We start from the raw sequence: 18,486 nt of genomic DNA, 5'->3' as shown, positions 1-18,486 counted from the left end.
GTCCCCAAGTCCAGAACAGACTATGGGAGGCGCACAGTACTACATACAGCCATGACAACATGGAGCTCCATTCCGCATGAAGTAACTGAAGCAATCAATAACATTTGTTTTAAGAAACAGATAATAATACACAGCGGGGACGGTGAAGCAACACAAACAGGCACAGACACATGCATACAAACACACGATAACATATGGATTTTGTACTGTAGATACAGTTGAAGTCGGAAGTTTACATACACTTAGGTTGGAGTCAAACTTGTTTTTCAACCACTCCACACATTTCTTGTTAACAAACTATAGATTTGGCAAGTCAGTTAGGACATCTACTTTGTGCATGATACAAGTCATTTTATCAACAATTGTTTACAGATAGATTATTTCACTTAAAACTCACTGTATGACAATTCCAGTGGGTCAGTAGTTTACATACACTGAGTTGACTGTGCCTTGTAACAGCTTGGAAAATTCCAGAAAAGGATTTCATGGCTTTAGAAGCTTCTGATAGGCTAAGTGACATAATTTGAGTCAATTGGAGGTGTACCTGTGGATGTAAGTCCTACCTTCAAATTCAGTGCCTCTGTGCTTGACATCGTGGGAAAATCAAAAGAAATCAGCCAAGACCTCATAAAACAAATTGTAGACCTCCACAAGTCTGATTCATCCTTGGGAGCAATTTCCAAATGCCTGAAGGTATCACGTTCATCTGTACAAACAATAGTACGCAAGTATAAACACCATAGGATCATGCAGCCGTGATATCACTCAGGAAGGAGACGTGTTCTGTCTCCTAGAGATGAATGTACTTTGGTATGAAAAGTGCAAATCAATCCCAGAACAACAACAAAGGACCTTGTGAAGATGTTGGAAGAAACAGGTACAAAAGTATCTGTATCCACAGTAAAAATGAGTCCTATATCGACATAACCTGAAAGGCCGCTCAGCAAGGAAGAAGCCACTGCTCCAAAAGCGCCATAAAAAAAAGCCATACTACGGTTTGCAACTGCACATGGGGACAAAGATCGTACCCTTTTGGAGAAATGTCCTCTGGTGTGATGAAACAAAAATAGATCTGTTTGGCCATAATGACCATCGTTATGTTTGGTGGAAAAATGGGGAGGCTTGCAAGCCGCAGAACACCATCCCAACCATGAAGCACGGGGTTGGCAGCATTATGTTGTGGGGGTGCTTTGCTGCAGGAGGGACTGGTGCACTTCACAAAATAGATGGCATCAGCGGAAGGAAAATTATGTGGATATATTGAAGCAGCATCTCAAGACATCAGTCAGGAATTTAAAGCTTGGTCACAAATGGGTCTTCCAAATGGACAACAACCCCAAGCACACTTCCAAAGTTGTGGCAAAATGACAACAAAGTGAAGGTATTGGAGTGGCCATCACAAAGCCATGACCTCAATCCTTTAGAACATTTGTGGGCAGAACTGAAAAAGAGTGTGCGAGCAATGAGGCCTTACAAACCTGACTCAGTTACACCAGCTTTGTCAGGAGGAATGGGCTAAATTCACCCAACTTATTGTTGGAAGCATGTGGGAGGTTACCCGAAATGTTTGACCAAAGTTAATCAATTTAAAGCTACCAAATACTAATTGAGTGTATGTAAACTTCACTGGGAATATGATGAAAGACATAATATCTGAAATAAATAATTCTCTCTACTATTATTCTGGCATTTCACATTCTTAAAATGAAGTGGTGATCCTACCTGACCGAAGTCATGGAATTGTACTAGGTTTAATTATCAGGAATTGTGAGAAACTCAGTTTAAATGTATTTGGCTAAGGTATATGTCAACTTCTGACTTCAAATGTAGGTAGGGAGTGGTGGAGTAGGGGTCTGAGGGCACACAGTGTGTGGTGAAATATGTCAATATATTGTCATTTTTCTGGACCCCGTAAAGAGTAACGGGGATCCATAATAAATACAAATACAAAGAAATTGCAGGAATATCCATAGAGCGAGCAGCACGGGGAGGGGTAGAATGTCTGGGGGGCATGAGGTGGACAGCAGGAGCAGGAAGCTGCCTAGTGGATATTTTGCAGCCTAATGGTTTTTGAAAGGAAGCTTTGAGCCAGTGTGACAGTTTTTACCATGATTCTTCCATATTGCCGGCATCTGAGTGATGGAAGTGGGGAGAACAGGTAGTGGCTCGTGTGACTAAATTCCTTAATGATCTTCTTGGCCTTCCTGCGACACCTGGTGTTGTAGGTGTCCTGGAAGGCAGGGAGTGAGCAGCCAAAGTTGCATTTGGCTGAGCGTACCGTCCCCTGTAGAGCATTGTGGCCAGTGGTGATGTCGTTGCCGCACCAGGCTGTGATGTAGCCTGACAGCAGGCTCTAGATGGTGCTCTCCATGGTGCTCCTGTAGAACACTGTGAGGGTCCTCGGGGACAGGCCACATTTCTTCATCCTCCTGAGGTTGAAGAGTCGCTGCCTTGCCCTCTTCACCACTGTGTCTGTGTGGTTTGACCATTTCAGCTCATCAGAGATGTGTACGCCGAGGAACTTGAAGTTTTGGACCGTTTCCCTGGCCGCCCCATTGATGAGGATGGGGACAGGCCCATCCTGAAGTCCACATCAGCTCCTTTGTTTTGCTGAGGATTAATGTGGAGGAGGTAATGTTGCCTACCTGCATTCATTTCGTCCAGGTTGGTGAAGGAAATGTGCAGTGCAATGGTGATTGTGTCGTCTGTGGATCTGTCAGGGCGGTAGACAAATTGGAGAAGGTTGAGTGTGTCGGGGAGGGAGGAGGTGATGTGGTCTTTGAATAGCCTCTGGAAGCACTTCATGATGACGAAGTGAGTGCTACATGGTCATCTGAACCGCTGAATTGCTCCTCCACTTTGTTCCTTTACTTGTGTCTTGCAATATTGATCAAAATGCATAAGTGGTATTTGTACTGTTTAGTCATACAATTGTGTGATGTCCTTCAGTTTCCCAACAAGGCTGCCATCAATCCAAATGTTTTTATTCGGATAAGTTTTGAAAGACATGGTATCACATCATCTATGAATATTTTGATGAATCAAGTGACTGTGTTGTGTATTCATTGATGTTATCCCTAGAGGCTTTACAGAAGATATTCCAGTCCATGTGATTGAAACAGTCTTGGAACATGGATTCTGATTGGTCGGACCAGCGTTATACAGACCTGACCAACAGAACTACCCTCGAGTCTTTATTTGTAGGCTGGGGGGAGAAAAATGTACTATTGGTCAGATTTGCCGAAAGGAGGATGGGAGAGGGCCTTATACCCTTGTGTCGTGTGTAGCAGTGGTCAAGTGTGGAGTTGGATAGTCAATGTGTTGATAGACATCTGTGGTCACCGATTACTAACTACTTTTGTTAAAGTCCTCCACAACAATGAACGTTGCCCCCATATGTGAAATCATGCGTTTTTGGAACACTTCACGTGATGATACTTCACGTGGTTTTGGAACACATGACAATATTTCACGTGGATTCAAATTTTCACGTGGGAATATTTTTCACAGGTGATGTCACCTCTCCAGCGAAGCATTCCAGGGTAGGTAAGTGGGGTTCTCGGGAAGCCTGGGTGGCCGGGAGAGACGCGCTGCTGACAGCCGGGTTACTGAGTGGCTGGGAGGTTACTGACATGTGTAACAGACAACCCGCGGAATTCTCCAGCAATGTATTCAACACTCAGTCATGGCGTTCTGCTAAGGTCTGGAAACCTTCCATAAGACCACGAAGCAATGCCTCGTGCCTTCCAATTGTGGCTCCTTGGGAGGAGACGGCGTTGCGGAGCTGATCCGAGTCCGTAATGGCCAGTTTGTACTATCACGACTCAGCAAAAGACCCAAATGCAGACAGTTCGAATAACGAACATTTATTATATTAACAGGGGGCAGGCAAAGGACAGGTCAAGGGCAGGCAGGGGTCGATAGTCCAGGGCAGAGCTCATAAGGTACAGAGTGGCAGGCAGGCTCAGGATTGGGGGCGGACAGAGCTCAATAATCCAGGGCAGTGGCAAAAGGTACAGAACGGTAGGCAGGGTCAGGGCATGCAGATTGATCAAAACTGGGAAAACTATAAAACACGAGTACAAAAAACCACGCTGGCAAGCTTGACATGACAAGACAAACTGGCAACAGACAAAGAGAGAACACAGGTATAAATGCAAAGGGAATAATGGGGAAGATGGGCAACACCTGGAGTGGTTGGAGACCAGCACAAAGACAGGTGAAACAGATCAGGGTGTGACATTAATACATTGGTTACAGCTTGTATGGACAACACCCCTAAGCCCTCACACCTATCTGTTTAATCTTTCAGGTATCCGAGTGGCGCAGTGGTCTAAGGCTAGCTATGCCACTAGAGATCCTGGTTCGAGTCCAGGCTCTGTCGCAGCTGGCCATGACCGGGAGACCCATGGGGCAGTGCACAATTGGTCCGGTTTAGGGGAGGGTTTGGCCGGCAGGGTTTTCTTGTCCCATCACGCACTAACGACTCCTGTGGCGGGTTGGGCGCAATGCATTCTGAAACGGTCGCCAGGTGTACAGCATTTCCACTGACACATTGGTGCGGCTGGCTTCTGGGTTAAGCAGGCATTGTGTCAAGAAGCGGCTTGGCTTGGTGGGTTGTGTTTTGGAGGACGCACGGCTCTCAACCTCCGCCTCTCCCAAGTCCGTACGGGAGTTGCAGCGATGGGACAAGACTGTAACTACAAATTGGATACCACGAAAAAGGGGTAAAATAAAACATACAAATAAAAAAGCCAGTATGGATAGAATTCAAGATTTTACTAATATATACCATATTCTAATAATTAGTAAGACTTGCGAAGCAAAAGTTCCCACTTTCAATCCTGTAAGAATGATTGCTGACATATTAATGCGGCTTCGGAAGCAAGAGTCCCCACTTTAAATCTTTGTCATACTTCGACTTAATATAGTTGTTAATATTTGCCACGCTACTCCTCTTACACCGTTTAAGCTAGAAATGTCATTTAAACCTTAAAACGTATAGACCGGTCTGGATTAAGTTTAATTTATAGAACCTTTTGATACTTTAAAAAAATTATATATTTTGTCCTTCTTTTTGTCCTTTTTCCAATTTCTTCAACACTCTAAAGGTCCCATTGTGACATCATGACTTCCAACATTCCATTCCACTTTCAGCTACTTTGACAACTTTCCCAACAACTTAGGTAAAAAGTCAGTGTATGAAATCTTCCTCTAATTGTTCTGCTATTCAAATCTGGAATCGGGACAAAAATATATTTATACCAATCGAACAATACAGCTGTTTTAGGAACCGCATGAACAATTTATTTCCAACTTTCTAAACAACTGAAATTGTTACCACTTTCCCAGCACTTTATACAAAAACGTAGAGGGTATATGTAACGATGTACGTTGAGAGTCTGGAAGCAAGTTCAGGGAGTAAATACATTTAATTAAGAAATTAACAAAACAAGGAACACAATCGACATGAAACAGAAACAATGATGACTGGGGAAGAAACCAAAGGGAGTGACATATAAAGGGCAGGTAATCAAGGAGGCGATGGAGTCCAGGTGAGTGCCATACGTGTAACGCTGGTGACAGGTGTGCGCCCTAACGAGCAGCCTGGTGACCTAGAGGCCTGAGAGGGAGCACAGGTGACAGTATGACATCTTAGTCTACTTCTCTGCTATTTAAATCTAGAATCAGAAGAGAATTATCTTATCTACCAATAAAAAGTTTATAGTGACTAAAAGTAGCTAGCTAATATCAGCTAACAGCTCTCTCATGTCTCGTCATTGAGCAGGCCAAATGGGGCTGTTTTTATGGATACTCACAGATGCAGAGGAGCACATGGGCCAGCGCAGAGAGCGAGGGACAGACAGAGATGGATCAGACAGAGATGGATCAGCTATGGATACTAATAGAGGAAGTTACTGTATTTCTCATTTTGGGTTGAGCAATCTGGGAAGGTAGGGCCTGAACTTTGCTGGCATGGGTAGGGTTTGTGCTAAACTGTCATGCCTTTCTGCTTTCCTTTTCTTTCAAACTTCTGACAACTTTACCAACAGGTTAGACATAAACATAGGTTATGACATGTTTATCTACTTCACTGCTATTCAAGCTGTTAGCCTAAATAGTTTATTTATTAGATAGAACTACAGCTAGCTATCAGTAGGTCTACATGCAAATGTATTCTACATAGTTCTACCACAAAAAAATACTTTTAAAGAGCTGTCATCACTAGATGCAACATCATATTTCTCTCCCCAAATATTAGCCTTAAACTTTCCAGTTCCATATGAGTTCCTCCCTTCCACAACAACAGCAAGTGTTCAATTGTAACTGTTGACACAATTCAGCTACTTTGACCACTTTCCCAACAGCATATTAAACCTTACTCTACTTCTCTGCTACTCAAATCAGACAAAAATATATTCTACCAATCAAATGGTACAGCATCAACAACATTTTCTATGAACTTTTACAAACAACTGAAATTTCTACCATTTTCCCAACAAGTTAGTCAGTTTTCCCAACATCTTAGTCTGTTTCCCTGCTATTCAAATCTGAAATCATAACAGGAATGGCTTCTACCAGTGAAAAAGTAGAGCTGATTTTAGTAGCCCCATCAACTGCTTTCATTAAACTAACTTTGTTGGTGACACTTCCCTGGTTACCATAGCAAAATATGCATTAATTGCCATGTTAACACAGTCTGTTTGAAGTGCCACAATTGTAGTTTTCTACAGGTAAGAAGTCACAAACCAATTTAAACCAGTATACACACACACACACACTCATTCCATTGTCATAGTTTAAAGGCACTGAACCGATCATCATCTGTGGCAACTTCAACAGGTAGCCTGGTGGTTAGAGAGTTGGACTAGTAACCGAAAGGTTGCAAGATTGAATCCCCGAGCTGACAAGGTAAAAATCTGTTGTTCTAGGCCATCATAAAAAATAAGAATTTGTTATTAACTGACGTGCCTAGTTAAATTTTAAAAAAGAAAAAGGATCTGCTGTCCAGTTAAATCCATCTTGATGTTGTATCACCAAAGAGGGTATGTGCAGTTGATACAAGCTGGTACCACAGAAAATAATACCCTGCTGGATTCAGTGTTAATTCCTCGACCTCAAAGTTGCCTGCATTCAGACCTACTACAGCTATACATTTTTACTTCAGATCTCAGGTATGAATCTTGACCCTAACATTTTATGAAATTTCAATGCTTGCATTAGTTCAACGTCCTCTTTATGTTAGTGTAAAAAAGTCCAGGTACGATTTTTAAAGAATAATAGAATTGCCAGTCTACATGATGGTAAAACAAATATATATAATTAGCATTTTAAATATTGGAACTCAAATGTATGCTATGCTCTGTTGACTCTGTTGACTTGTGTTTCCCCTTCTCTGGCCAGTGGGTCCCTCTTCCCATGTTCACCCTCCGGCTCAGAGAGGACTTTATGAACAGCCCACTGGCATATCATATCAAATCAAATCAAATGTTATTAGTCACATGCGCTGAATACAATAGGCCTTACAGTGAAATGCTTACTTATGAGCCCCTAACCAACAATGCAGTTTTAAAAAATACGGATAAGAATAAGAAATAAAAGTAACAAGTAATTAAAGAGCCGCAGTAAAATAACAATAGCGAGACTATATACAAGGGGGTACTGGTACAGAGTCAATGTGCAGGAGCACTGGTTAGTTGAGGTAATATGTACATGTAGGTAGAGTTATTAAAGTGACTATGCATAGATGTTAACAACAGAGAGTAGCAGTGGTGTAAAAGGGGGGGGACATTGCAAATAGTCTGGATAGCCATTTGATTAGGTGTTCAGGAGTCTTATGGCTTGGGGGTAGAAGCTGTTTAGAAGCCTCTTAGACCTAGACTTGGCGCTCCAATACCTCTTGCCGTGCGGTGGCAGAAATAACAGTCTATGACTGGGTGGCTGGTGTCAGAAACATTTTAGGGCCTTCATCTGACACCGCCTGGTGTAGGTCCTGGATGGCAAGAAGCTTGGCCCCAGTGATGCACCTGGCCATTCGCACTCCCCTCTGTAGTTCATTGCAGTCGGAGGCCGAGCAGTTGCCATACCAGGCAGTGATGTGACCAGTCAGGATGCTCTCGATGGTGCAACTGTAGAACCTTTTGAGGATCTGAGGACTTATGCCAAATATTTTCAGTCTCCTGACTGGGAATAGGTTTTGTCATGCCCTCTTCACAACTGTCTTGATGTGCTTGGACCATGTTAGTTTGTTGATGATGTGAACACCAAGGAACTTGAAGCTCTCAACCTGCTCCACTGCAGCCCTGTTGATGAGGATAGGGGTGTGCTCGTCTTCTTTTTCCTGTAGTCCACAATCACCTCCTTTGTTTTGATCACATTGAGGGAGAGGTTGTTGTCCTGGCACTACATGGCCAAGTCTCTGACCTCCTCCTTATTGGCTGTCTTGTCGTTGTCGGTGATCAGGCTACCGCTGTTGTGTCATCGGCAAATGTAATGATGGTGTAGGAGTCATGCCTGGCCGTGCAGTCATGAGTGAACAGGGAGTACAGGAGGGGACTGAGCACGCACCCCTGAAGGACCATGTGTTGAGGATCAGCGTGGCAGATGTGTTGATCACCTGCCCTTATCACCTGGGGGTGGCCCGCCAGGTAGTCTTGGATCCAGTTGCAGAGGAAGGTATTTAGTCCCAGGGCACTTAGCTTATTGATGAGTTTTAAGGGCACTATGGTGTTGAACGCTGAGCGGTAGTCAATGAATAGCATTCTCCCATAGGTGTTCCTTTTGTCCAGGTGGGAAAGGGCAGTGTGGAGTGCAATAGAGATTGCATAATCTGTGGGTCTATTGGGGCGTTATGCAAATTGGAGTGGATCTAGGGTTTCTGGCATAATGGTGTTGATGTGAGTCATGACCATCCTTTCGAAGCACTTCATGGCTACAGACGTGAGTTCTACGTGTCTGTAGTCATTTAGGCAGGTTACCTTAGTGTTTTTGGGCACAGGCACTATGGTGGTCTGCTTAAAACATGTTGGTATTACAGACTCTGACAGGGAGACGTTGAAAATGTCAGTGAATACACCTGCCAGTTGGTATGCTTTCAGTACACGTCCTGGTAATCTGTCTGGCCCTGCGGCCTTATGAATGTTGACCTGTTGAAAGGTCTTACTCACGTTGGCTGCGGAGAGCATGATCACACAGTCTTCCAGAACAGCTGGTGCTCTCATGCATGTTTCAGTGTTATTTGCCTAGAAGCGAGCATAGAAGTAGTTTAGCTCGTCTGGTAGGCTCATGCAACTGGACAGCTCTTGGCTCTGCTGCCCTTTGTCGTCTGCAATGGTTTGCAAGCCTTGCCAAATCCGACGAGCGTCAGAGCCAGTGTAGTACAATTCGATCTTAGTCCTGTATTGACACTTTGCCTGTTTGATGGTTCGTCGGAGGGCATAGCGGGATTTCTTAGAAGCTTCCTGGTTAGAGTCCCGCTCCTTGATAGTGACAGTTCTAGCCTTTCGCTCAGTACAGATGTTACCTGTAATCCATGGCTTCTGGTTGGGTTATGTATGTACGGTGACTGTGGGTACGACGTCATCAATGCACTTATTGATGAAGCCAATGACTGATGTGGTGTACCCCTCAATGCCATGGGAGGAATCACTGAACATATTCCAGTCTGTGCTAGCAAAACAGTCATGTAGTTTTGCATCTGCTTCATCTGATCACTTTTTTATTGATCTAGTCACTGGTGCTTTATGCTTTAATTTTTGCTTGTAAGCAGGAATCAGGAGGATATAATTATGGTCAGATTTGCCGAATGGAGGGTGAGGGAGAGCTTTGTATGCGTCCAGAGTTTTCTGTCTCCCTGGTTGCACATTTAACATGCTGATAGAAATTTGGTGAAAAGGATTAGGATACAGATGAAAACTCTCTAGGTAGGTTCTATCCTTCCAGTGCAGCGTGTAACCAGCAGTATGGTGATAGTGTAGTCACTCAACCACGTCTCCGTGAAGCATAAGATATTACAGTTTTGAATGTCCCGTTGGTAGTTTAATCTTCCACGTAGGTCATATATGTTATTGTCCATCTAGACTGTTGTGATAAAATAAACTTTTGTATTTTATTTTAAACTTCGTCTCTTTGTCTTCTGTCCTCTATTATTACAGTTTGCATATACTGTGGTATAAAAGTGTCATAGTCTGAGTGTAGTTATTTGTGATTAAGTATGTGATCTATCTTCCCCACACACCAAAGTAATAAGGCTGATATAGTAGTCTATCAAATAAATTTGAAATATTTTTTACTTTGATTATTTTTCACTGCTTTTCACTGAAGTAAAACATTTTAAACTTTTTCAACTCTCACAAAAATCATTTTAAAGAGCAAGTTATAAAAAAAATCTGGTTTGGAAAATGACCATCTAGTTCTCATGTGCCAACCCATCATTACTGTCCGTGCAATGGAGAAACTTGCACTCCTGTAGCCTCGATCTGAAATAATTGGATGGTGAAACTTGCACTCGTGTAGCCTAGATCTGACCTACAAACTGGACGGACAAACTGGACGGAAATGGACATCATCCAAGGCTGTGCAGCAAGCAACATCAGCCCTGAGACACCAAGACATTGTGGGGAATAACCAGCATGGAAGCGGAGGCTTTGGCCTGGCAGCAAGTAAACCAATGTTCCATAAGGCAACAACATCTGAACGCAGGAAGCTGGTGGTCGAGGAGGTGCGCAGACAGGAGGAGACTGCAAGAAGTGCAATGGCTCTCTCTTGCTAAACAAGGGCAATGGACTCGGTGGGAAGGCCTGGAGAGGAGAAAGATCAACTGGAGTGAGCTTTGGCAAATGGAGGCAATGGAGGAAAACTCTGTTGAAGAGGCCTACGAGCGTAAGAAACTGCGTTACACAGAGTTGGCAGCAGACGCAACTCAGCGTGGCTGGAATGCAAAGGTCTGGCCAGTTGAAGTGGGATGCAGAGGATTCGTGGCTTCTTCCACCATCAGGTTGCTGAAAGAACTTGGAATCCATGGACAGGCTCTGCGGCAGACCGTCAGAGCAGTTTCTCAAGCAGCTGAAAGAGGCAGCCAGTGGATCTGGATCAAACGGAAGGACCCTTGCTGGGCTATGACTTCATGACCCCCCACCCCCACATGAGAACCCAATTCAGATCCCTCCAACTTGAGGAGGACATATGAGGTATGCGGTCAGCTGTAGGGCTGGCTCAGGGAAGAGGACGCCCCTGCCTTGCATAGTCCCATGGGACATCTTAATTGGGCATGGGACACAAGCTAAGGCTTGATCACCCTTTAGCTGGCCACCTTTGATGAGGGTGTTTAGTGATTAAAGGCTGAAACACCCACTGATTCGAAGGCACACTACTGAGGATGTGTCCCAAAATTGACATCTTAACCCAGTCTAAGAAATAAACCTCCCATGCCACTCTGTCAACATCACAGCAAATCTCATGCGGGTGCATTCCATCTATTGGCACAATGGACAGTTTTTAACATCTCGTCCCGTGTTTTATGAATCTGAGATAATTGGATGGAGAAACTTGCACTCCTGTAGCCTAGATCTGAGATAATTGGATGGAGAAACTTGCACTCCTGTAGCCTAAATCTGAGATATTGGATCTAGAGATCTGAGATATTTGGATGGTGAAACTTGCACTCCTGTAGCCTAGATCTGAGATAATTGGATGGAGAAACTTGCACTCCTGTAGCCTAGATCTGAGATAATTGGATGGAGAAACTTGCACTCCTGTAGCCTAGATCTGAGATAATTGGATGGAGAAACTTGCACTCCTGTAGCCTAGATCTGAGATAATTGGATGGAGAAACGTGCACTCCTGTAGCTTAGATCTGAGATAATTGGATGAAACTTGTGAAGATCTGAGATAATTGGATGGTGAAACTTGCCTGTAGCCTAGATCTGAGATAATTGGATGGAGAAACTTGCACTCCTGTAGCCTAGATCTGAGATAATTGGATGGAGAAACTTGCACTCTTGTAGCCTAGATCTGAGATAATTGGATGGTGAAACTTGCACTCCTGTAGCCTAGATCTTAGATAATTGGATGGAGAAACTTGCACTCCTGTAGCCTAGATCTGAGATAATTGGATGGTGAAACTTGCACTCCTGTAGCCTAGATCTGAGATAATTGGATGGTGAAACTTGCATTCAGACAACCAGAAAAGCAATGCCGGTGACGTCCAGGCCCTACTCTCCCCGGGCCTGATTGCTCAACCCAAAATGAGAAATACAGTAACTTCCTCCATTAATATCCATAGCTGATCCATCTCTATCTGATCCATCTCTGTCTGTCCCTTGCTCCCTGTGGTGGCCCATGTGCTCCTCTGCATCTGTGAGTATCCATGGAAACCGCCCAATTTGGGCTGCTCAATGACGAGACATGAGAGAGATGCTAGCTGATAATAGTTTCCATCATGATTTTTCCCAGTAAAAAGAAGAAGTCCAACCCTGCCAAACGAATAGAAATGATGTCGATCTTTAGCTGCCACTATGGCTGCGATTTCTATTGCAATGTTTTTTGGGGGGACATTGCTTTTGTCAAAACAATATGTGGCATCATTAGGTCTGGGCTTCTGGGGCCTAAGCCCCAAAATGTTTATATAACTGAGGATCACTTGCGCTATACAGTAGCAGGCACAGCAAGAAGCCCCTGGAGTGACGGCCTGTGCCTGCAGTGATCGGTCGAGATTTCACAATGCAGTGGACCGCTCACATCCCTTGACCCCACTACTACAGCACCGGTTAGATGTCAAGTCACTACTCAGCAAAACGCCTGTCACTCGGTCAGCGTCTGCAGCATTGCACAGAGCAAATATGGATATTCTGAACTTCTTCTGAAAGAGAGACTAAAAAAGCATCCAGAAAGTAAAAGTGCAGCAGCAGCAGCAGAGTTAGCCACAGGTTAGCCACAGGTTTGTGCAGGGTTGGTGGTAGCTAACTAGCTACAGTAGATATGTAGATATGCTGAGGGAGACTAAGGGTTAGCTAATGCTAATAAGCTAATAAGCTAGCATTAGTGCTCAGCATCCATAAGCTATTGTTTTTTTTAACAGTATATTTAGTTATTTAACAGTATATTTAGTGAATGGGCAAGCTAAGGATGTTGATATAAGTCATGATATTAGGAAAAGTGTTTATTTTCAGCGAGTGGTTTTGTTATTTGCTTTAGCCTGGATTGACTGGCTAGCCATTTTGTTAGCTACTGGCTCCCTGTTTAAAATGGCCAATGTTGAGGTAGTAGAACTAACAAAGTGAAATGTATCATAGAGGTCTTATAACCTATTCCATTCTACAGGTTAAACAAGATTGGCTTATGGTATTTCCATTTAGAAAGGCCAGCATCCCGGAGTTGCCTCTTCACTGTTGATGTTGAGACTGGTGTTTTGCAGGCACTAGTTAATGAAGCTGCCAGTTGAGGACTTGTGAGGCTTCTGTTATTCAAACTAGACACTAATGTACTCGTCCTCTTGCTCAGTTGTGCTCCCACTCCTCTTTCTATTTGAGTTAGAAACAGTTTGTTCTGTTCTGTGAAGGGAGTAGTACACAGTGTTGTACCAGATCTTCAGTTTCTTCACGCAAGGAATAGCCTTAATTTCTCAGAACAAGAATAGATTTACAAGTTTCAGAAGAAAGTTATTTGTTTCTGGACATTTTGAGCCTGTAATTGAACCTGCAAATTTTATTTATTTATACCTTTATTTAACCAGGCAAGTCAGTTAAGAACAAATTCTTATTTTCAATGATGGCCTAGGAACAGTGGGTTAACTGCCTGTTCAGGGGACAGATTTGTACCTGTCAGCTCAGGGATTTGAACTTGCAACCTTCCGGTCACTAGTCCAACGCTCTAACCACTAGGCTACCCGGCCGCCCAAAACGCTGATGCTCCAGATACTCAACTAGTCTTAGTATGAAGAAGGCCAGTTTTATTGCTTCTTTCATCAGAACAACAGTTTTCAATTTCAAAAGGGTTTTCTAATGATCAATTAGCCTTTTAAAATTATGAACTTGGAATAGCTAACACAACATGCCATTGGAACACAGAAGTGATGGTTGCTGATAACGGGCCTCTTTTTTTTTCAATCAGCCGTTTCCACCTACGATAGTCATTTACAACATTAACAATGTCTACACAGCATTTCTGATCAATTTTATTTAATTTTAATGGACAAAAAAAATGTTTTTCTTTCAAAAAACAAGAACATTTCTAAGTGACCCCAAACTTTTGAACGGTAGTGTAAAAAAAAGTACATTTCCATTATTCACTTAGTTACTACTTTTTCAATTGTTTTTGCATTGTCGGAAGGTGAACCTGCATTACATTGTGTACTGTCCCCAAAGCCCCATATACTACCCACCACTGCAACCTGTATGCTCTCGTTGGCTGATCCTCGCTACATATTCGTCGCCAAACCCACTGGCTCCAGATCATCTATAAGTATTTGCTAGCTAAAGCCCCGCCTTATCTCAGCTCACTGGTCACCATAGCAACACCCTAATGTAGCATGCGCTCCAGCAGGTATATTTCACTGGTCACCCCCAACGCCAACACTTACTTTGGCCGCCTTTCCTTCTTGTTCTCTGCTGCCAATGACTGGAACAAATAGCAAAAATCACTGAAGCTGGAGTCTTATATCTCCCTCTCTAACTTTAAGCATCAGCTGTCAGAGCAGCTTACCGATCACTGTACCTGTTCACAGCCAATCTGTAAATAGCACACCCAACTACCTCATCCCCATATTGTTATTTATCCTCTTTCTCTTTTGCACCCCAGTATCTCTACTTGCACATCATCATCTGCACATCTATCACTCCAGTGTTAATGCTAAATTGTAATTATTTCACCTCTATGGCCTATTTATTGCCTTATCTCCCTACTCTTCTACATTTGCACATACTGTACATAGATTTTTCTATTATGTTATTGACTGTATATTTGTTTATGTGTAACTCTGTGTTGTTGTTTTTGTCACACTGCTTTGCATTATCTTGGCCAGGTCGCAGTTGTAAATGAGAACTTGTTCGTTGTATTTCGTCGTCCTAACGTAGTCTACACTGCTTTCTGCCCAGCAGCTAGCTAACGTCCACTAGCACAGCAGCTAGCTAACGTCCACTAGCACTGTAGAAACTATTACACTCAATGACTCGATTAGTGTAGTGTTAGCTAGCTACATAGTTGTCTTTGCTGATCGTATTTTGTCGTCCTAACGTAGTCTACACTGCTTTCTGCCCAGCAGCTAGCTAACGTCCACTAGCACAGCAGCTAGCTAACGTCCACTAGCACTGTAGAAACTATTACACTCAATGACTCGATTAGTGTAGTGTTAGCTAGCTACATAGTTGTCTTTGCTGTCTTCGTATCCAAGGTAATTGTGTAGCTTAGAGTGTGTAGACTTAGAGTGATTATCTTAATTTACCGAGGTTAGCTAGCCAGCTATTTGTCGTCCTTAACGTAGGAGTCACTGCTAGCTAGCTAGCCAACAGCTAGCCAACGTCTTCCGAATTGAACTTCAACAACCCGGTCAACATTCCGCCTCGCTCCACAGGTAGTATCACATTTTCATTTCACTTCATTACAGTACAACGGTTTGATTTGTTTGATCGTAGCTAGCTAGCTACTTAGCCGTCTTTGTATCTAAGACAATTGTGTAGTCTGGAGCGATTTTCTAGGTTAGCTAGCCAGCTATTGTCGTTCTTTTAACGTAACGTTACGTAATCAACACTGCTAGCTAGCCAGCTAGCCCCAGAATAGCAGCACTGTAGAAACTATTACACTCGACGGAACGACTTGATTAGTGTAGTGTCAACAACGTAGCCACTGCCAGCTAGCCTACTCCAGCAGTACTGTATCATTTCAATCATTTTAGTCAATAAGATTCTTGCTACGTAAGCTTAACGTTCTGAACATTCGATAAGTGTAGTCCACTTGTCATTCCAATCTCCTTTGCATTAGCGTAGCCTCTTCTGTAGCCTGTTAACTATGTGTCTATCTATCCCTGTTCTCTCCTCTCTGCACAGACCATACAAACGCCTCCACACCGCGTGGCCGCGGCCACCCTAGTCTGGTGGTCCCAGCGCGCACGACCCACGTGGAGTTCCAGGTCTCCGGTAGCCTCTGGAACTGCCGATCTGCGGCCAACAAGGCAGAGCTCATCTCAGCCTATGCCTCCCTCCAGTCCCTCGACTTCTTGGCACTGACGGAAACATGGATCACCACAGACAACACTGCTACTCCTACTGCTCTCTCTTCGTCCGCCCACGTGTTCTCGCACACCCCGAGAGCTTCTGGTCAGCGGGGTGGTGGCACCGGGATCCTCATCTCTCCCAAGTGGTCATTCTCTCTTTCTCCCCTTACCCATCTGTCTATCGCCTCCTTTGAATTCCATGCTGTCACAGTTACCAGCCCTTTCAAGCTTAACATCCTTATCATTTATCGCCCTCCAGGTTCCCTCGGAGAGTTCATCAATGAGCTTGATGCCTTGATAAGCTCCTTTCCTGAGGACGGCTCACCTCTCACAGTCCTGGGCGACTTTAACCTCCCCACGTCTACCTTTGACTCATTCCTCTCTGCCTCCTTCTTTCCACTCCTCTCCTCTTTTGACCTCACCCTCTCACCTTCCCCCCTACTCACAAGGCAGGCAATACGCTCGACCTCATCTTTACTAGATGCTGTTCTTCCACTAACCTCATTGCAACTCCCCTCCAAGTCTCCGACCACTACCTTGTATCCTTTTCCCTCTCGCTCTCATCCAACACTTCCCACACTGCCCCTACTCGGATGGTATCGCGCCGTCCCAACCTTCGCTCTCTCTCCCCCGCTACTGTCTCCTCTTCCATCCTATCATCTCTTCCCTCTGCTCATACCTTCTCCAACCTATCTCCTGATTCTGCCTCCTCAACCCTCCTCTCTTCCCTTTCTGCATCCTTTGACTCTCTATGTCCCCTATCCTCCAGGCCGGCTCGGTCCTCCCCCCTCCCGCTCCGTGGCTCGACGACTCACTGCGAGCTCACAGAACAGTGCTCCGGGCAGCCGAGCGGAAATGGAGGAAAACTCGCCTCCCTGCGGACCTGGCATCCTTTCACTCCCTCCTCTCTACATTTTCCTCCTCTGTCTCTGCTGCTAAAGCCACTTTCTTCCACTCTAAATTCCAAGCATCTGCCTCTAACCCTAGGAAGCTCTTTGCCACCTTCTCCTCCCTCCTGAATCCTACTCCCCCACCCCCTCCTCCCTCTCTGCAGATGACCGTCAACCATTTTGAAAAGAAGGTCGACGACATCCGATCCTCGTTTCTAAGTCAAACGACAATGGTTCTGCTCACACTGCCCTACCCTGTGCTCTGACCTCTTTCTCCCCTCTCTCTCCAGATGAAATCTCGCTTCTTGTGACGGCCGGCCGCCCAACAACCTGCCCGCTTGACCCTATCCCCTCCTCTCTTCTCCAGACCATTTCCGGAGACCTTCTCCCTTACCTCACCTCGCTCATCAACTCATCCCTGACCGCTGGCTACGTCCCTTCCGTCTTCAAGAGAGCGAGAGTTGCACCCCTTCTGAAAAAACCTACACTCGATCCCTCCGATGTCAACAACTACAGACCAGTATCCCTTCTTTCTTTTCTCTCCAAAACTCTTGAACGTGCCGTCCTTGGCCAGCTCTCCCACTATCTCTCTCAGAATGACCTTCTTGATCCAAATCAGTCAGGTTTCAAGACTAGTCATTCAACTGAGACTGCTCTTCTCTGTATCACGGAGGCGCTCCGCACTGCTAAAGCTAACTCTCTCTCCTCTGCTCTCATCCTTCTAGACCTATCGGCTGCCTTCGACACTGTGAACCATCAGATCCTCCTCTCCACCCTCTCCGAGTTGGGCATCTCCGGCGCGGCCCACGCTTGGAACCTGACAGGTCGCTCCTACCAGGTGGCGTGGCGAGAATCTGTCTCCTCGCCACGCGCTCTCACCACTGGTGTCCCCCAGGGCTCTGTTCTAGGCCCTCTCCTATTCTCGCTATACACCAAGTCACTTGGCTCTGTCATAACCTCACATGGTCTCTCCTATCATTGCTATGCAGACGACACACAATTAATCTTCTCCTTTCCCCCTTCTGATGACCAGGTGGCGAATCGCATCTCTGCATGTCTGGCAGACATATCAGTGTGGATGACGGATCACCACCTCAAGCTGAACCTCGGCAAGACGGAGCTGCTCTTCCTCCCGGGGAAGGACTGCCCGTTCCATGATCTCGCCATCACGGTTGACAACTCCATTGTTTCCTCCTCCCAGAGCGCTAAGAACCTTGGCGTGATCCTGGACAACACCCTGTCGTTCTCAACTAACATCAAGGCGGTGGCCCGTTCCTGTAGGTTCATGCTCTACAACATCCGCAGAGTACGCCCCTGCCTCACACAGGAAGCGGCGCAGGTCCTAATCCAGGCACTTGTCATCTCCCGTCTGGATTACTGCAACTCGCT

This window comes from Oncorhynchus masou, chromosome 22 (genome assembly GCF_036934945.1).
Source record: "Oncorhynchus masou masou isolate Uvic2021 chromosome 22, UVic_Omas_1.1, whole genome shotgun sequence".
Taxonomy (NCBI): Eukaryota; Metazoa; Chordata; class Actinopteri; order Salmoniformes; family Salmonidae; genus Oncorhynchus; species Oncorhynchus masou.
Note: the sequence above shows the minus strand (reverse complement) of the source record.